Genomic DNA, 21,548 nt, shown 5'->3' on the forward strand with positions numbered 1-21,548 from the left:
CTCCCAAATAGTGAGTTTTTGTTCTTGAGATAGCAGTTAAGTCTTTCTAATATGGCAAAAGCTGGTATGTTCCATGCATGGAAATGATGAACCCCCCCTCACATCTTCACTGGCAGATTTTCTACACAACAAGCATCATGCTACCAACATCTCCCTGCAATGTCTCCTTAACTAACAAAATCAGTTTGCCATTTAGTCTAGTTTATTCTCTGATCTCCTGGACCAAACCCCATCCTTGATGAAGACCAAAATAACCTGTGTTTAATGTCCCAACACCAACTATCATACTGTACTTTGTATGTATTTCAAAAATATTGTTTGTACTTCAAATTATTGAAGTAGTATTATTGTGATTACCCGACCTGGTCCATAAATTTTTTAACTGGCATATCATACTTACTGTGTTTTTGTAGTCCTCTATTAAATCCAATAGTTACCCTAAAGTAATCCAAAAGTTACCATAAAGAAAAACATAGCCAAAGATGGTTTGATTGCTCATCAATTGAAGAAATTGTACTTATTCTAGAGAAACAGTATTTGGCACCAAATCTGCCAGGACATCTCCCATGGAGTGCGGCTCAGGAAGGAGATCACTTTCTGGGCAGTAAATATACAAGTTTAAGAAGGCTTCAGAAAAGTAAACACTCCTGTGGCCTGTTTTTTTTAACTTTTCTTTACACATCAATTATTACTGTTCTTTGTTTTCCAATTCACTCATTTAGAATGGGTTAAGGTTTCAAATCACACGCTAATCTTTCTGAGAAGATATCAGAAAATAAGTTCTTAAAAGAAAAACAGAACTGTGCTCCTAAATCTAGAACAGACAACTGCACGTTGTGTTGACAACACTCGCTGCAGTTACTGAAAACAAACTGCAAAACTGGAATAGTTCACAAATCGCTTTTCTGTACTCTGCATTATCTTCTCTTCTTTGAAGCAATACAGTTTCTTATTCTGCATCTGTATTATCCACCCTATATATCTATTAAAATCAGAGCCTAATTATAGCAAAAGAATGGTTATTCCTCATTGGAGTAAGTGAGAATATAGTCTTGTTAACAATACATTGCTCACACAATGGGAAGTGTACCATGACATTCAAAGCCACTGATTTTACTTTTGTTTTCTAGATGAACAAAAAAACTAGTTTTTCATTAAAATGCACATTGGGGCATGAAAATATGTTGGTTTAAAATATATATTTTATATATTCTTTATATTCTATATATTCTTTAATAGAAATCACGATCCACAGCTGCCTGTGAGATCACAGCTGGTTACTGTGAGGATGCTGAGAGTGCTGCAAATAGAGGATTATTACTCCAGTTGAGGGGAAAAAACTGCAGAGATAGATAAGCTGTAATAAGGGGCAAAAATCCTGTTATTTGTGAAAAAGCTGTAGAAAAAAAAACAAACTAGAAGAAAATAGGCTGCAGATAATACATACAGAGAAGAATTGTTTAATCACACTGTTTTCTACAAGGCTCATGCAAACAAGAGTATCCGTATTATGTTAAAACATCTGGGGCTTTAGAGTTAGTGACAAAGGGTCAAACTCTCACTGTCATGGAAAAAACCTCTTACATTTCAGTTCATCCTGAAGGGTCTCAAGATTTCATGGCAAGAAATCACTTCTCAAGTTCAAAGAAAAATTAATTAGGTTTAAGGCCATGCTTAACACTGAGAACAAAATGTAACCATACCTATAATTCAGACTGTAACAGGATTTCTGCAAAAGAAACTTCTGGATAGATTTATCATTTAATTATCTGTCCTATTTCTCTATCTGTATTCACCATTTTATGTAAGTGTATGTAATCATAAAGAAAATCTTTGAAGGACTAATTTCTATCTTGCTCTATTACAGCCAATGCTTGGAAAAATGCAACAAAATTTTTCTTACCCTCTTTGAGTAGAACAGAGTTATAGATCACCTGCACTGACTCCTGATTATATCATCCAATCTGATGATCCACCAATCTAGAGAGATTGTAAAGGTGGTATTTTAAATTCTCTGTCACTTCTGAGCAGATGATTATCACATAGAAGAACCTAAACTTCCCCAAGGGCAATGCAACAGATCATCTGCATCCATGGAATGCATCATTTTCCCTAGGGACACAGAGTGATTGATCGATTAACTGTAGTTATTAAACCAGAATATCCATCCTCTGCCTTGTCACATCTCATTTACAACCTGGTTGTTGTCATAGGCAAAGCCATTTTATATAAATCTTTGTTTCAAACATGTACTTTTCTTGTGGATGGGAGAATAAAAGCCAAAAGATAAATCACATCAGCAGAATCTCAAGCTAAACAAATGAATTTTAGATGTAATTAACTGTGTTCATAGTATCAGTCACAAATTATATAGGTAATCATTGCTATTGAAATCAGTGACAGCAGAATGAAATCACCATTTTCTGGGAATGTGATAGCACAAAAGATCAAGCTATCTTCAACAACGTGTTGCAGTTGTGTTCTGCATGGCCACTAAACAGATGTTAACTCCCCATCAGTGCAGTGTGACCAGCCTGAGGTGTTGGTGCACTTCCTTCCTTTTAATAAATGTTCTGAGGCTGGAAGGATCAGTACCAATAACTATATTGAGAAGCAGCTAAAGAACAAACTTGTCTCTGCTCTTATTTCACTTCCATTGTTCCCATTTACCCAATTTCTGCTTTCTCCTGGGTTTCTTACATCCATCACAATTCACTGCCTCTTGTCCCACTTTTTATACAAATCCTTACTTTAAAATTTCCTCCATGAAGCTCAGAAACAGAAATCCTTTTCAGCACACATTGCTACCATCCATAAACCGTTATTTGTGATAATTACTCAATAAAAGTTTCCTTTAGGTCTGTCATCAGGGTGTCATTCTCTTGTATTTGTGCTCTCTTCTGTTCATACATGAAGCTGGAGTCAAACTCACTTTTCATTCAATAAAACCAGTGAGAAATATTTCCTTGAACTTTTCAGATTGTTCAAGGTTTGATTGCTTTTTTTGTTGAACACAGCAATACCAGAAAAAGGTGGCCCCAAAACTCACTGAGGACTGAGAAATTTCGAATATTGTCAAATAACCTTTACATCAATCTCTGTTTAACTGGGCCTTCCTACCACAGGGTGCCTGAAGTGATTTGAATCTGCACCATGCGTTTGACAGGCTCACAAGATCTGTGAGACATCATGGAGGTGACATTTTTTAATGCATATTGTTTACTTTGAAATTTTGACAACAAATTCCAATGTCCCATGCTCATGTTCTAACTATCCTAACAGACAAAAATACACAAACTAATTTACACTGAATCTATGAGTTGGGAGTCCTTCCCCATGATGAGAGGCTGAGATTCTTTTTTGTGTCTATCAAATAAAATCACCCTTTTCACACAATTATGCATGTAAGAGTCAATGTGTGAATTACTACCAGCAGCCTAAAAAGTCTCAATTAGAAAGACAAGCCTCTTCTGCTGGCCATTAGTGGTGAGACCATCATGGAAAAATGAAATTATTTGAAAGACTAGTATCAAACACAGTCCAGATACTTTAACATTAGTCAAAGCCCATATAAAGTAAACCTAAAATCCAAATTCATCATTACTTTACTTTACATTTGCTAACGTGGCAAAGCCCACTGTAACCACTCCTCCTTTCATTCAGAAAAAGGTGCTAAAATATATAAGTCTTAAAAAACCAAACACCTCACCTTATTTTCTGAGTCTTTATAAGCAGGTACAAACACTATTGGGGCAGAGAACTCTAGTTTTACATTCTGCCAGAATCACCAACCACTTCAAAACAAACTGAGTTTCCTTTTCCATCTGATCACAGGAAATAGTCCCACACAGGCCACATTACAATGTTCTCATCATACCATGATTTTTAAAAGAATTTAAAAATTGCAAACAACCAGAATTACCCAAACTGCATCATTGCTCCAGGACAGAGCCAGTTTATTTCAGCTTCACCAGCAGAATGTAGTAGCCTGAAAGAACAAGAAAATACTTTGTCTTTGAAATTTCCTTTTTCATTCAGGCTCAGAAAACAAAAACAAACAAAACCAGAAAATATTAAATATTCCAGACTATTTTACACAAGCTCCAAGCAATACTATAAGCAAAGAGTCTCTAGAGAGATTAGGATGCTTATACTAATGGTACTTAACACTTTAACGTTTTATAAATAAGCCATGGGGCAACTGAATCATCTTGTGAAATTACAGTGCTTAGGAAAAATTCCCAAAAGAATAAACATTTGAGTTTGGCAAGTCCTTTACTTGCATTGCCTGAGGCACCAGTAGGTTTATCCTTCACATGGCTGGAGTTGGGATTTCTCAATATCCTGTAAAGCACATGATGCCCTTCAAGAAACAAAAATCAATCTATTCTTGTAAATTTGTCTAATACAAAAAAATAAAATTAAAAAGACATTTTCTTCTTCTTTTGAAATTGTAGGGAATAAAATTGGTGGTTCACCCTGTTTAGATTGGGGTAAAAATCCAGGCTATGAGAGAGGGGGTGGCTGAGTGAAAATCCATATTAACTTACAGACTTGTTTCACCTTTGTGGACAGAAATCTTTTAGGTGAAGCAGAGCTTTATCAAGGAAGAGAATATTAACCAAGGGGAAAGATTAAAACAGAATTATGCAAATAAGATGGCAAACAGTTTCTTTGGAACTAGAAGAAAGAGGTCTCAGAAACAGTAATCAGACAAAACAAGGAACATTAGCAAGTAAGCATAAAGCTTATTATCACCCACAACCTACAGCCTGTAAGTGTCTGGTAAGGAGAGAATGAGTTAAAGATATATGGTTGATGAAGGATTTGGAACAGAACAAACTATGTCTTCATCACCAGTCTGGAAACTTGCAATTAAGGGGATCTTTTCCCTGGAAAGATCAAATAAAGATTTTATTTTTATCATATTCCATTTTGTGAGAGAACAAAACGATTAACAGTTGGGCAGAACAGTTACACAGCTTCTTCATTGACCAGATGAATACCCTGGAGCAAGTAATATCATCTGTGCACTTATCAGTAAACAAAATAGTTTATTGCAAGTCCCTTGAAGCAGAGGCTGTGCTGTGTGTGCCTGGACAGCAGTCTCACACTGTAATGTGGTTCACCAGTAGCAGTAAAGACAGAACACGGAAACTGACTGTGAGGCCAAGGCTTTCAAATCACTCCAGCAGTGAAAGGTCACAATTTTAGCAGATCTCTTTCTTTTTTTTTTTTTTTTTTCCAGCTAAAGAGGTTAGAGTTCAAGAGATGCTAAAAGATCCTTTCAGACAGAGCAGTTTGGGAGATTTTGTTTGATTCCAAAATGTTCATAATACCACAGGCTGCTAAAAGGATATGGGATGTTTCATGTCAGCAGAAGTATGTCCCTCAGAAATCTGAGTTACTAGAAAAAGAAAAACAAGGAAAGAACTTCAGATGCCTTTGCCCAACATAAGTTTTTTCATTCCCAGTATCAACAAATACCCCAATATAAAGAATTTCTGGCCCATTGCCTGGTTATTTCCCCATCTCCCCCCATCCCTGTTTCAGTAGGGTTGATTCTTCACTTCTCAAGCTTAACCAGGGACAATGACAAGAAGATAAGAAATGTGCAGTATGGAATGTCACTCACTTCTGAGGGTTGCTTTCAGCTCAAGGAATAGGGCAGAATGGTGAGAGATGCTTTGAAGCAAACAGGGCTTTTTTTTTTTACTCCAGTAGGCCACGAATCCACTCATTAATTGATTTTTCTTTCAAGAAAGGACAATCTCCTCTAAAGAGAAGGATCCTATTAGAAACAGTGGAAATTTAAAATAATTAAAAGCAAGAAGGTACCTCACTGTATTCATGAACATGTTAAATAGTCCTTGTGCCAAGTCCAATTGCTTGGTTTTACAAAGCAAGAAAAGAAATACAGATATTCCATGTTTATTTACCTTTTTGTGACAATGGATTTGGTATTAATACCCAACAGAGAAGATGATCTATAAGAGGTAATACTTCCCTAGGATTCTTCTTCTCAGAATAAATTTTAGCCAGAAGAGAAGAGAAATAGAAGCAGAGTCACAGATGGAGGATTGCATTTTTCAGAGTCATTGGTCCAAGCTGATTTGGAGTCAATTATTTTGTTATGTTGAGGCTCTGGACAGAATTCAGATCTGAGAAAAACATGCTTATCCCACATTCCCTATCTTACTGATTGCTGGAAAAAGATTCAGAGTGGAAATAGCATGGCCTAATAAAATCCTGAATGGAATAAGGGGAAGGACAATATCTAGTAGAACTGAAAAACATCTGTGAAAATTAAGGCAATGTCTGGGGCATGTTTAAACAGTGTTTGGCCCTAATGCACAGATAAATAATCAGTGAAATAAACTAGAACTTAGTCACAAGTAATTACAGAAATGTTTAACACGCAGCACAATCTTCTTTTGAGCTTCACCTGCTGTTAACTGCTGAAAAAATTTGAGAAGTTGCCTTTATTTTGGCTTTTGGAGGTTTTTTGCCACAGCAGGTACCTTCTCAGAATTACTTGGAAAGACAGCTTTTCCACAAATCACTGGACAGTCATGCCAATGGTCCTCTGGGACTACAGAAATCAAACACCTAACCTGTCACATTCCATTCGAATTTTGTTCTAAAATTTCACACCTATGGACCTCTCTAAAACTACCTTCAAACCATCACAGGTCCACACAGTGTGAAGCAGTCACATTTCCCTAACATAAACTAACAATCACCTAAGAAAACATCATGAACAATGAGAACAGAAATGGTATTCCTGGCATTCCTACTTGGAGCATCAGGACTTTATGTGCCCAGTGTCCCAAACTTGTCTTCTTCTGCTGTCAGATATTCAGAATACAATATAACACTACCTTGTAATAACACTATTTAAGGCAATTCTGTTTGATGAGCTTCTTTCATTCAAACTAAATTAATTGGACATCAAAGCTTACAATGCAATATTTTCCATTTGGAAAGACTTCCTGCTTTTTTTTTGTGTGTGTGTTTCCTATCCACAGTTTGAAATCAGCTTTCTTGAACATCTCAGGTCTGCAGACAATTCAATAAGTGAAAAGAGTTACAGTAGTTGCATTGTTATAGTTTTACTGTCTGCAACCAAAAAATTTTTTTAATTACTTTTGTGAAATTTTAACTTTTTAAAGATGTAATAAGAACTATTATAAGTACTTAATTTGAATGAATGGCTGCAGAAGAATCCTGGGTTAGCAGGGAGCAGTGCAAGTAAATGCTCCCACACCTGGTTCAGTCTTCCTCCCTACTCACCTTCTCACTGCTGCTTGTCTAAGACAACAACAACAGTAAATAACTTTCCAAAATCAGCTTCCCTGCTTGCCTGAGTTGAAGAAAACCGGTCCTTACAAGAAAAACACAATGCAACACATATCAGTAACCCACAAGTTTCTGCAGAAGTTCAGGGAGAAGGAGAAGGAGCACCTGGGAAATGTTGGATGGGCTGATGCCCTTCTTTATGAGGGTGACTCACACCTATGGAAAGCTCTCTATACCCTCATCAAAATCATTCTCTTAAGAAGTACAGACAAATGGAGCTTCAGATGGCTTCCTCAGTGCCTTGAAAAGCACTTTTCCTACATTACTGTTCATTTAAGTGCATCCAGACATGCTGATAACAAATACATTGCGTATATGTTTCAAATAAATGACACAGCCAGACCATACATAGCTGGACAATATATCTGTCTTAAGAAGCACTTGGTAAACTGCTGCTTTCCCAGGGCATTTGATTGTTACAGACATGCTCCCTGCTTTCTGAAATATTAATAAAGGCCACAATTGATATTAAAATGGAACACTACTTGCTTTCTATAGCTGTCCCTGTCAACACTAGTGGTTTTAACATTATAACAAAACTCTTTTATCACTGAGGTAAATGCCTTTCTAATTACATATGCCAGGATTTCCCTATTAAAACACATAGTTTAGGATGATTTCTGTTTGCAGGGGTGCCTGAAAATAACCTCTCCTTTTTTTTTTTCTTTCCTTTGGTGGAATGGGATGCTCTTTGCTAACAATTCGTGAGAGAGCAGCAATTACTACCTATAGGGCTTTTTGTTCTCCCTAACCCAAAATATCTCTCTTCTGATGCATCACAGATAAACTACTGCTGAGAATCTATTTAAGTATGATTTAAAAAAGGAACTGTAAAAGGAAAAACTGGGTAAACATGGCAGATTGTGCATTTATGGTATTTATAAGATGATCTTATCCTCACTGCAATACAGCCATTACATGGATTATGCCTGAAGTGAGGCAACAGGGTCTGTTTCAGAACTGCATTATCTAAAGTACCATAAGGCATTTTCCTCCTTTTACAGCTGGTGATGAAAATGGCTGAAATTAATTTTTCTCTACACATACACCCAGATAATGTGTCATTTATCTGCATGTACTCTAATATTCCAAGAAGATGGTAACTGCAGTCTAATATATGATGATGTTTTAATCTACATTAAATATTTTAATAAACCCACCATCTTAAACGGATCTGTGGGACAGACAAATCAGCATTTAATCACACAGTAACCCAACAAGGCATTCTTAAAACACACAGATAGAAAGAAAGGGCTAAGATTTAACCAAGTATGCTTTATATATTAAAAATATACAAATTAAAAGCTGATTTGGATATTAAAAATACCAAAATTAAAAACTAAAATACAAAGCTGGGGTATAATACACAACTTCCAACTGCATCAGAGACAGAAAAAATTACTAAAAGATAAGCATGGAAATAAATAAAACAAATTATTCTAAATATCTGGCATATTGACACTATTGATTTTTTTCATATGTTTATATTTTAAACTATTTTAATAGCAGCTAAGAGTATGTATATTTCTAGCACTGAAATTAAATTTTATGGCTATATATTAAAAATGTGAGATCAAATGTAAAACTTTTGTGTATTACAGCCCTTGGTGAACAATCAGGTTCATAATATGGCCCACTGGTTCTGGGCATTTTATGTTCTATAATGTTGAGACACGGGAGTAAGGAACAGATATTCACAGCACTTCAACATGGTCTCCAAAACTGTAAGAAAGCCATTCCAGCACACACCATATCATGCTTTAGAATGTCTTAACTCCTCTGAAAACTCTCAAGTCATGAAAGCATTTTACAGTAAGTCTTAGATGAAGAGAGGGAGAAATGAACAATTAGATGAAATTGTTCAGCACATGGAATGCATTCTGGCTCCTTCCTGAATTTACCTCTGCAGTTCTTCCTGGGTTACCTGAGCCACATAACTCAGCCATTATCATGTTGTAGAGATAGGAAAACAAACTGAATAGAGGTGCTGATTGAAGCAGCATATCCAGAGAGAGATTACCACATAGGAAAAAAAAAAAAAACAACACACAAAAAAAAAACAAACCAAAAAAACCCCAAACACTATTGCCCTCTTTTATTAAAAATACAGTCTAAAAACCTCCTTAGTGGAAAATCGTTATTTTTCATGGGCAGAGGAAAAAAGTAACTATAAACAGAACTCCTCAACTTTGTGAGCTGATGTTTTGTTTTCTGGAATGTTCACTTGGCAGTGGATTTAAGTCAGCCCTCATTATCAGATGGCCTGTGAGTCACGATGTGCAGCATGCAGGGCAGCACAGCAATAGGTTCAAAACAAACAACAATACAACAATAATGGCACCAAGAGAAAAAAAACCAAATACACAGCATTACAATAGCATGCAGTACACAGCCTGAGGAGGAGAGCTAAAAGTAAAATGGATTGAGAGACCAGTATTTTCATACCCATGAGTTGCTCCACTTTCTGTTATACTGCTTCTATAGATAAAATAACCTTCAGTATAATACAATTGATACACTGCAGAAAAACCAATATATTTGTAAATATTTGCAGAAATGGAAGATTCATGTTGAGGTGAGAACATAATAATTTAAACTGAGTCAGTTGGAGGTCAGGCAGAGGTAATCAAGTAGGAGGATGATGCTACATTCCCCTTCTATTGCACAAAGTCCACACTGCTCTAGCATTTTCACCTGATGGACCAAGGCATTCTCTCACTCTAATAAAGTACCCTTATTGTGCTTTCTCTTCATGGCTGAAAAAGAAAACTCCAACTTCTTCAAATTGTTTCAGGATGATTAAGACCCTGAAAACCAGAAACAAGACTAGAATGTAAAACATCACTAGAAATGCAATAGGTGTTGACATTACTGATGGTCGACAACTTCAGCCTTCAGGAACTGGGAAACCCCAACTCATCTAAAAACCCCTCTTCTCACAAAGGCCACAGCAAAATTATCAAAAGAAACTCGCACACAATCTATGATGCTTTCCCTGCTGACAAAGTAGATGATAATTTATTTTGAAGAGGGACAACTGCATTCAGAGCTAAACCTTCTGTATTGCAGAAAAGTATGGAGAGGGGGCAAGAGAGTCAAGGGAATCTGTTCTTTTCCTTTTGTACTCTAAGTTTTGTAGACTAAGAATAACCAAGGGGAAAGGACAATAACTTGCCAATGAATTTACTGCTCATTAGCTGGGGATTTTAGAGATTCCTATATATTATTCCCTCAAGAATACAGGCTTACATACACAGCCCAAAATATCTGCAGTCTCAGCCTCACAAAAGATGAAGAAGTCACCTAATCATATCTGCAAAGAACAAGTGTCCTTGCCATATAATGCTATACTGAAAAAGAACAAAAAACCATAAAAATAAATTCTGTGACTATTAACTGGTAAGTGCCATTTCCCATCATTAAATCCAAACCTAGCCTGTGACAATGGCCCACACCAAGCACAAAAGCTCAGTGCAGCACACGGAGCAGAGCTGCCTGCAGCAGACATGGGAAACCTGGGAAAGGGAAAAGGCTGGAACCACGTGGCTGCTCAGCCACTCTTCACTGATGGATGAGGAGAGGCTTCATTTGCAGCACCCTGTCTGAAAACAGCCTCTGTCCAAAAAGATAAGCAAAACTTACACTACTCTTTAAAACTACAAACAAACAAAAGCCCAAAACCAAAAACCAAAAAAAAAAAAAAAAAACCAGACAGATGAGACAAAAGTTTATTGAGCATACTTCTGGTCAATACTTCTATAGAGAAAATGACCATGCAGAGGAGCACAGAAAATTAAAATACACTTTCTCTGCTGAAGGAGACAGTTGTACCACCATCATCCCACTAGTACAACAGAGAAATTTAAGACATAGACTACAGGAAGGCAGTCATGGGTTTTATCTGCATGTTTGAGCACCTCAGTCTCTATAAATTAATTTCCTTCAAACAGCCATTGGAAGAGGCATAGTTGGAGGAAGAGGCACAACCCCTTTGATGTGGGACACTCACTCCTGGCTACTGCCACAACCCCTCCTGAGTGTGCTTGCCATGTAGGGCCCTACACACTTCAACCTTTCCTCCCAAGTGCTGCTGGAAGGAGTGTAGTTTGTAAACACAGAACAGATCTCACCTTAGCAATAGCAAGAGGTCATCGGGGTGTTGGGGATTGAAGAGGCTACATACGAAGGAGATTTTTCTCTTCACTTATTTCATTTCACAGTTGAATTGAATTTTCTGATTAATTACAGAATACTTGAAGGAAATGAAAAGCAAAAAATTACTGTCTCAAGTTCATTTTTAGATAATAATGTTGCTTGACTCTAGCAATGCAACTCTGATTTTTTTCTGTCTGCATTGTACGTGGCAACAGTGACCAACCAAAATTTAAATAGCCAGATACTCTCACATCATTTTTCCAAAGGCACTGAAAATTGTTTTGCATAAATTTCAGCAATGTGGAGATAACCTGGTAATGCTTGAGTAATAATGCACTATATTTATAGGCAGTTCTTGAACAATGAGATCCCAGATATGCTATTATCTTTCCTTTCCAATAATTCGGCTCCATTATTCTTCTACTGCAAGTGGATCATTTTCATAAACTCATTTGCATCACAAATCTAAATCTTTTCTAGTTAAAGCTTTCATATCACCTTTGATTTTTTTCTGATATTTCCTAAAAAAAAGCAAACCAAATTTCCCTAGTGTTCTGAATTACAAAAACAATATATTCAGTCTACAAATCTCAAATTCAGGTAGTTGTCAATGAACTGAGATAGGCATTTTGAAAATCTCTTAAGATTTTCATGTTTAAAAGCATTTCACAGTCAAATCTAATGGTTCCTGTTCACCAAAAAGTGACACAATCCATGCTGTCTCTGCAAATTCCTGAAGGCTGCTCCTCATGCTGTCACTGCTACCCTTTGATAGGGCCTTCTCCAACAGAGAAAGGTGTTTGCTAAATCTACTGCAACCATTCTAGATCAATGAGTATAATGGTTGTAGAGGAGTTAATTCTGTACTGTAAACATGGAGAAAACAGTATAACCAGGAGTGATACACACAGCATTTTACCAAGTATACAGATTACTAAGCATTTAGCTGCTCATTCTGTATCTCATAGCACAGATCTTGCATAAACCAGGAGATAATGACAAATGATGAGCTCACACTGGGGACATTGAAGATCTGAGCTGCAGGATACTAAAGCAAGAGTAAAGACAGACCTTGATTCTGCCACATTCTCATGAAGGAGGGAAAATGCACCAGCGTCCCAGAATTCACTGGAAGAGCAACCTCCTCCAAATGCTCACCTGTCCCCCAAGAGAACTGCACTGACTGCCCACCGAGCCCCCAGCTGCTTCTGCTCCCCGGATTTGTCTTTTCCCAAGTCCTGAGTTCTTACAGTAGGGGCAGAAGAAAAAGCCTGGAGAGCCAGGTAGCCCTCCATGCACAAACAAAGGCACTTTCCAAACACCAAGATTTAAAAGGAAGCACCATCACTCCCTGGTGGTTCCCCAAATAAAACACATTAACAAATAACAGGAGGTTATTTGTTACCACACCGAGGCTGGCAGAACTGACTGATATTTTCACTACAGCATATTTCTGCTAAGCTACATGACAGCAGAGACACTGCTTAGAACATAAACCCAAAAGCCAGGAGAATTCAACAAACAGGTCAGGTGCATTGTCACAAGTCGAGAAACAAGGAAGGGCACAGCCTGGCCCCTTGCAAGGAGACGAGACAAGGAGGGCAGGGAAGGGAGCTCAGCCCTCTGATTTGCTGCCTCATTCATCTTCCAGCTCCTGTTTGTGAAAAGGTGCCCTCAGAATCAGGGGAAGGAGGAGCTGCAGATAGCATCTTCAACAGCCAGGGTCTCTGCAGCCTGACTCACAGGCAAGAGGGCAGGAATCAGAGCTGAGCAGGTGAACGCTGCTGGGCTGTGACACATAAGTGCAACCAAAAATGGATGGATGCAACATTAGAACTTTTCAGAAAATTCCAACCTATGTGGTTGTTTTCATCAAACTTACCTTGCAGCTATTGCATCTTAAATATTGTGATACTAACGATCTGAGAGTGAAAATGATTACAAGCCCACTGAAACTAACTTCATCCATTTCCCTGTCTAAACAAAGTGCAATTCAAAAAAGGTAATCAAACAAACAACCTTACTGTGAAAACAAAATTGGATTTTTAAAATACTGCCATTTTTATTAATCTGAGGTGATATTACTGAGCTGAAGATTGCCCTTTCATTTACAATAAATGTGTTTTCTCAAGTTAACATTCACTGTTTAACTGAAAAAAGAATTGTTAAAAAAAATCTGCTGTATTTCAGACAAAAGCTATTTTTTACCATGAAGTCATAAAACCCCATGAAAGAAGTTTACAATGGGTGCATTGAGATCCCCTTAACTGCAGCAGCACCAGCTAAGGCAAATGTAATGGGGAAAAAATTTCAAAGATAAGAATCAAAGCCTTTTATCAAGGTTGTTCATCCTATTACAATCTCCACTTCTACAAACCTTTTAATGCAGAAAGTCACCTGCTGGACAGAAAGCTGTTGGTATGAATCTGTATATAAAAGCATTTTTCAGTTACTGTCTGTACTTGAAATGCCAATGGGATGTCTTCTGTGGAAATCCATTTTAATGAATTTTGGCTTAAATGATGGTTGTAAAGTAGGTTGAGCTTGTCAATTTTTCTCTGGGTTTTTGACATACAAAGCTGTGTTCTATGTAATAATTAAAGACACATTCTGCTCTCAAAAATACCATCAAAGTGAAACCACTGAAATGTCATATCTTAGCATAGGTTTACACTGCTGAGGCCAAATCAGAATCTGATTATTGAGCCCTTGAATGTTGCTGTTGGTATGACCTTGTAAATACTGAGAATAAGCTAAATGCAGCCAAGAGTACTTTTATCTGAGCATACACACAATTTCACAACTACTTTCAAGAAGAAAAGGGAGAGCTATTTTAATGCAAGGCAAAATTGAAAAATAATTCTGAGAATTCAAAATTATCTGAATAAATTAAAAATTCTACTGTTATCTCCTTTCAATTCTGTTTGAGTTTGCTGATATGCAGCATAATCTCACAAGAGTTAATAGTGTCAGCAAGATCCCACTGGATTTGTTTTTACGGAGATATAGACATATTAATTAAAAAACAGATTAAACCACTGTAGGTCTCATTTCACTGAGCTACAGAACAGCTACTGAAATATTTCTGAGAATTACTGCATGTTTCTTATTTGTAAAATAGAAGTAAAATATTCCAGCAGATCCCATTAACAAACACCACACTAAGAGCACCACTGGTTTATGTATTTGGTTATACTCACTTGTTTCTCAGCATAAAGCAACAGTTTCTGGAAAAATATATGTACAATATGAAATTATTTCTTCACCTAGTTGTCCTTTAAAGGAAATAACTGGAATTTCTAGGTTTGCTATGTATCCACTAAAGGAAATGGATAAGCCAAACATTTGTGCTCAAACAAAACCTCTATGGTAAATCTATACAGGAGTGAATAATTTTTAAAGCTTCTCCAGCAAAATACAAAAGATTTTACTGAAAGATCTTCACCTCCATAATTTTGTTATGAAAAGGGTGTTCTCTTGCTCTTTTATCACTTGTGAATTCAGAAGCCTAAAAGCACCGTTTCTTCATTTGTGTCAGCATATCTAAGTCAATTTTTAAAGAGTCAAATTTTTGTTTGGATAAAGAGACAATTTTAGCCAAGGATATTAATCCAAATTCACAGATACTAAGCTGAGCATTTTTCTGTTAAACAAATTACTAAAAAATGCAGTTTCAGGATTCTATGGGAAAGAATGGTTCAATCAACTTTTTTTTTTTCCTCCATGGGGAAAATCAAAATTATATCTAAATTTCAAGCAGAATTAGCCCAGCTTGAAAAACTGCAATTACAACATTGCAAAACACTAATTTTGAGTGAATGCAGCATTTTGTTTAAGACATCAGTAGAACTGGAGTGTCCTCCAGAAGCTCTCAGAAGCACAGCTCACCATGCTGTTCTGGCTCTCCTCTGATACCCCCTGGCACCTGGACCATTGGTGTGGTGCCAAGGATGCTGACGCTTGTGAGAGCCCAGGGATGCTTCACAGATATTTCAGGGCTCTTCTTGTGCTCTGGTCCTCATGGCTGCTTTTTAATCTGGTTTAAATCTTTGGGCACAGAGCAACGAGGAGTCCTGTGGGACTTGGCAAGAGGCATGTCTGGATGCTACCACACCAAGTGCCAGGTGACTGGCAGAAATTCCAGGATATGTGCATGAACAGTTACAGGCAGAATACCCAAATCTTTGCAAACCCAAAGCAAAGGCCAAATTTTCTAAATTTATCCCTGCATATCATTACTAATTTTAAAAGCACTTCATTCTCCAAAGAACTTGTATTCCCTGACCAGTGTTCTCTGAATCTGTCCCTGACATGGAATATTCTCTGCAACATCACACCTCTTCCAAGGACATGGCAGCACATAATGAAGGAGGCTTTAATTAAGATTTCCCCTTAGCATCAAACCAGCCAGGAACCAGCTGCACCATTCTGGCTTTCCATGAACTTTGCTGTGAGGAAGACATGCCAGCAATGTCAAATTTAGGCCAAAGTAGAAAGGAGAGGCTTAAGGGAATTAGAGTGCAACCTGTATTTCTGAAATACGTATCTTGCCCATTTTGTACCCAAAAAAACTTTCTAGAAATTGCTGACAATACTTTTTCTCACATGGGCTATTGATTTTTTTGTCCTCCTTCTGTTTTTTTTTTTTTACCTTATTTCTTGCTTAGCCCATTTTCTTCCATTTTCTGAGACATTTTTTGATACAAAAAGGAATCTTGCAAACAGAGAAACCTGACACGCATCCACAAACTTGTATCATTTACCATAAATAAATAGAACTTCTATTATGGATCACAAAAGCAAAGAACAAAAATTAAGAACCTTATAATGATTACTTGGACATGAAATTGATAAGCAAAATTATTAAACACCACACCACAACAAAATTGCCAGCAGCAAATGTATTGCAAACTCATTTACATTGATTCTTCACAGGAAAGGAAGGGAAAAAACATGGGTGAACACAACAGGGCCCATTTAAGTGCCTGTTTGAGGACTGATCTGCAGCTTAGCAACAGAATGCAGAAAAGGGTACAAGACCCCAAACAGGAAGAGGGAAACCCCGTGCCACTGCCTCTTTGGGTTTGATTCCCCTAAATATAAAATTGCTAGCCCTAAGTCCAGGACCCCAGCTGGTGCAGCTCTGCTGTCTGAAACAAACCCTCTGACCAAACCCAACAGCAAGCACAGAGCAGGAGATGCCCATCCTTAAATTTTGCAACCTTTGTCCTCACCATCCATCCCCAGGACTGCAGCAGAGCCGCTGTGCAGGGGCACCCTGTGCCAGAGCTCTCTCCAAGGACATTACAGTGGGGATGCCTTGCAGGTGCACTTCACAAGATTAAAGTGTAAACATATGCAGGCATTTAATATCACTTCATAGAGGAACTGTCAGTAATGGTAAAATTAATCCTGTTCTCAAACATCTGAAGGTCAGAAAAATAGCCATATTTTGCTTTGAAAAAGGTCCACAATTGGAAAATACCATAAGAAACCAGGAAAATACAGAATGGCATGTCCCTCCAGCAGAACATTTTGTCACAAAATAATCAAATCCTATTTGAACATATTCCCATTTCATATCTTCACCATACCCTCTGATAGGGAATTCCACAATTTAATTGCCTATTTGTGAAGAAAATATTTGTTGGTTTTAAAACTGTTGCATGATTTTATTCAGTACATCATCATCCTTGCATTACAAGAACAAATAAAAATGCTACCTTTCCTACACTATTTGTCAGTTATTAGACTTTTAGCACAACCCCAGTCTTGTCTCTTCCAAGGGGAAATTACAGAGCACTTTAATTGGTCCTCAACAAGAAACCCTTCTCTGTCTACTATTGTTCTTTGTAGCCCTTTTAGGTCCTCTGGGAACTTTTACTACTCTTGTCTCAATATTCAGGATAACAATGCAACCTAGATTTCAAAAGGATTGCATTCATTATTTTATCTTATTTTTTCCCAGAACTGTATTTTCCTCTTTAACTGATGCTGAGGTGACAGTTTTATTGAACTAATCACAATAATGCCAATATCTCCCTCCTGAATAGTAACTACTGAATCAAAATGCATATTTAAATACATTAGTTCCTTTCGATTTACCGAAATTGAATTTCATCTGCCATTCAGTTTCATGAAAAATATGTTTTACCTGTTTAGAATCAGCTTTGCTTTTGAGCATTCAAACAAATTTAATCAACCTACAGCCTGTATCTCATACCTAATCAGCCCTTTCCAAGTTTATTTAAAAGCCTGCTGAATACAACCAACATCTGAGAAGCCAGATTTAAAATTCTCCCTTCAAAATTCAGATTTCCAAATATCAGTAACACCCTTACAGCAAAGGTACAAAGCTTGGTTTGGGGTGTCTTGACTATGATTGCAAATGTTTCACACTTTCTAGAGATTTTTTTCTGCAGGGGATTTGAAATGTGAGAGCTAGTAAAACATGGGAAATGTTTTCAGAGCAACTCACTCCAGCAGAATCAATTTGGATTTGAGCTGTTTATGATTTATTATTAATTTTGTGAATTTTTAAACATATTCACAAATACTGAATCTTTTTGTTATTAGTAATTTTGTTCTTTGTTTTGTCAAATAAAAATATATTTTATAAGAAAATGACTCATAAGTGAACAAATTTCCTAGCAAATGTCATATAATCTAATTATAGCAACCAAATCACTGACATACCAGAACAACTCTATAGCTCAATCACAGATTTTAATATCCAAATCACACACAGAGTAGACATCACTGATTCTCTGTCCCTATGTTTGCAAAGGGAGTTATTTTTTTTTTTTTAGTTCACCATAAAATATCAAATAATTAATTATTCTTAAATAAATAGTATGTATTGTTGAAAACATTATTTTAAATTAATCTGGCCAATTTCAACCACTATTCAGCTCTTTGGCTGCTTCAATGGCCTGTGTAACCTGCTCAGTGGCAGACAATTTCTGCAAACACAAAATAATATCCATTATAGTAGTTTGGGAGAGAAGAATGAAAAGAGATGTGCAAAAGAAGAGAGCTTCATTTCCAGACACAGGTTTCAAAGTGGAGTCCTTCTGGTCAGCCTCTGTGCAGGCTGCAATAACAAGCAGCCACCTCACAGCGATTAAGGCTGACATTAGACATTCCTTCTCAGAAACAACTGGGGATAATCACATCCTGCTCCAAAAACTGGGAAACTAGCTGGTGATGCAGGTAACAATCACAAGTGGTCATTTCTATCCCTGTGGCCACTTAGAAATCCTGTCTTTACAGCAAGCTCCACTCAGAATAAATGCATTTTATTGTTAATAGTAATTAATTTTCACCTTACAGTCCTTATTTTACTATCTCTGCAGTAGTTACATTGGCTTGCTCAATGCCCTAATTTTTCCTCACTCACAGCCATTTAAAATAAGCTTTTTGAAACTTGTGAGCTTGCTGAGCTGAGGAGTTCTTTTTCTTCTGAATGTGTGTGCTTGTCTGGCATTTCTATCCAAGTTTCTACAGCTCTGCTTAAGAGTTAAAAACAGTAATAAAATTGAAATATGTTAATATAAAAATGAAGAATGGGATTTGTCTTACCATATTAAGAAGATTAAGCAATGGCTAGATAGTCCTGGACCATCTAGGGTTTAACTTCTGCTTGTCAAAGCTGCTTCCTCATCTCTATAAAGACACTGGATTATAGCCCTTTTCCAAGGTCAGACTACCCTGTCTCTGCAAGTGGAAAACATGAAAGAGATTTACTAGGCAGCAATATACATCTATGCATTTTATCTTTCTGCAGTCTAAACACCTAGGAGATGCTTGAGGCAGAGTTTAAGAGGAAATCAAATGAATTATAAATGATGATTAAATCCAAATTGATTCAAAACTGATGGGGTTGCATCATTTACATTGTCAGTAATGTTGAGTGTCATTTTTAAATGTTACGTCTTTTTTTGAACACGTGCCATTCAACATCTATTAGCAAGATATCAGCGTACATCAGACTAGCTTTCAGTTGGAAGATGATCACAAGCAGGCCTGATATTACAGTGAGATTTTAGAATTGTAATCAGTCTATAGGAAGTAGCTGGAGTGGGAGCAAGCATCTCCACACCTCTCATGGGTCACATAAATGCAGACACAGTGTTTATTCCTGTACAAATGTATATACATCTCTCTCATAGATAATATTGAGCAACAAAAAGTAGACAAAAGTAAGGAATCGTCTTTCAGAGAGTACTTTGTAAGCAGAAAATGGACTGACAGCTAAATAAAGAACATTTACCCAGATAACAAAGTGAAACATTGGTCTGTAGCCCTGCTAAACAAAGCACTGGCACAAAACTAAACCAGAGTTTTCTCAGGATAGGTCAGAGTACATCCATGGGCATTAAAAACAACACAACATCATTGCCAGTATTGCCATGCACAGTATTTCTCCTATGGTATCCTAAAAGCAGGGTCAGTGTTACATCATCTTTCATATCACTGCAGCACTAAGTAAAAACTTCTGTTTGCTACCAAAAACTGTACCTTAAAGGTTAGTATTGACCAACCCATTTTTGTCCATTTATTAAAAGAGGGCAAATATTTTTAAGCAAAGAATTTTAAAAACACTTTGCAGATAAAGAATACAGACTGAAACATCTGTTCCTCAGCCTTGAAATCAATTTTGTAACAAAAATAAAATATTCAAAGCTTTAAGACAAATTTTGTAGGCACACTTCCCACAATGAACAACTTCAGCTTCTTTTGGTGTCTGTTTTCTTCTTTCCTTGCAAGCACTCAGAGCTAGTTTTGGAAAAAAATGGGGAAAAGCACCAAACCCACTCAGCAGATGACACAGAAACCGTCCCCATGACTAAAATGAACCAAACATATAAGATTGTTTTCAGATGAACCCAAGCAGCCTGTGTTTATTATGAAAGTGTCACACTTACACAATTGAGAGTTAAGCCATAATTTATCACACCCTTGGTATGCTAAAAATCAACCCAGACAGCAGATTCTGATACCCAAAGTTGCGTTCTCCCTCTCGACTCGCCCCTGCTCGGCTCTGGTGGGCACTGGCGCTGCTCCAGCCCTGTGCTCGCAGCTCCCTGCAGCCCAGCACTGCAGGAGCAGCTTGCAAGCCTTCTTCAGCCCTGCCTAGCATTCCAAGTGCAAGACTATAACTCTCAGAGCCCCAGGACCTTATTTTTTTCAGGCTTTTCTTTATTTATAACATGAATTTTTCTGCAGGTTCTCATAAAAATCTACTGAGGATTTCTAAGTGATATAAGAAATAACTCCAAAAATTACCATTTTCCCTAATCCTCCGTCCTGAAAATTCTTCCCAAACACTATTCTTAATGAGTTATTTAGGTGTGTACCCCTGAACAAATGCATGATATTTACAGATCAAGGAACTCTGAAATCAGGATTTTTAGAGCTATTCTCCCTGCAGTAGTGACACAGAGTCCTGGTGTAGCTAGAATGAAAACCCTTCCTGTCCCTTAAATTTGGTCCTAATAGAAGTGGACCTACTCAAATAGGCTGTGGAAAATTGGAAGCAGCTTGGGAAGATGAGATTCCTCTGATGAATGTCACAATACAGTCCTGTACATGGTAGAGGAAATTGTTTAAAGTGCTTTCCATCTATTTGCAATTTCTTGCTCCTTCCTTGCAGTTTGGGATGCAGTTTTGCCTATCATCCTTGAGATCTGTGTTCACCCCAACCCAGAATAACTCCATAATGTGTCATTTTGGATCACGTACTTATCATACCGTAAAGATCCTTGGAATCAAATTCCCACAAAAAATGTCATCCAAACCCTTGTGTATTGTTTAGGTTGACACAGGCTATTTAAATGGTAATAGTTGCAAATGCTGGCCTGTGGTATTTCTCCTGAATATGCTATTGCTTCCTCTCTCTCAAACCACCACCATCAGATGTCTCAAGCTGAAGGTTAAACAAAAGCTCTAAGCATCTTTAAATTGGATTAACCAATACGATCAAAGCTTGACAGTTTCATAAATGTCAGCATATCTGCAAAACAGGACTTGAA

At 37.2% G+C, this 21,548-nt stretch overlaps 1 long non-coding RNA gene across 2 annotated transcripts in view; it reads right to left on the reverse strand.

Annotated features, from left to right (window-relative positions):
* Positions 1–1,506: 1,506 nt before the first annotated feature.
* The window catches only part of LOC102073469 (uncharacterized), a 68,621-nt gene continuing 48,579 nt past the window's right edge, over positions 1,507–21,548 (reverse strand). For both annotated transcript variants that reach the window (XR_012581381.1, XR_003380414.2), the window contains 3 exons: positions 19,096–19,230; positions 5,636–5,791; positions 1,507–5,407 (listed from right to left, as the gene is read on the reverse strand). This is a non-coding gene — a long non-coding RNA (uncharacterized LOC102073469). The remainder of the gene's footprint in view (positions 5,408–5,635; positions 5,792–19,095; positions 19,231–21,548) is intronic.

Source organism: Zonotrichia albicollis, chromosome 8 (assembly GCF_047830755.1).
Source record: "Zonotrichia albicollis isolate bZonAlb1 chromosome 8, bZonAlb1.hap1, whole genome shotgun sequence".
Taxonomy (NCBI): domain Eukaryota; kingdom Metazoa; phylum Chordata; class Aves; order Passeriformes; family Passerellidae; genus Zonotrichia; species Zonotrichia albicollis.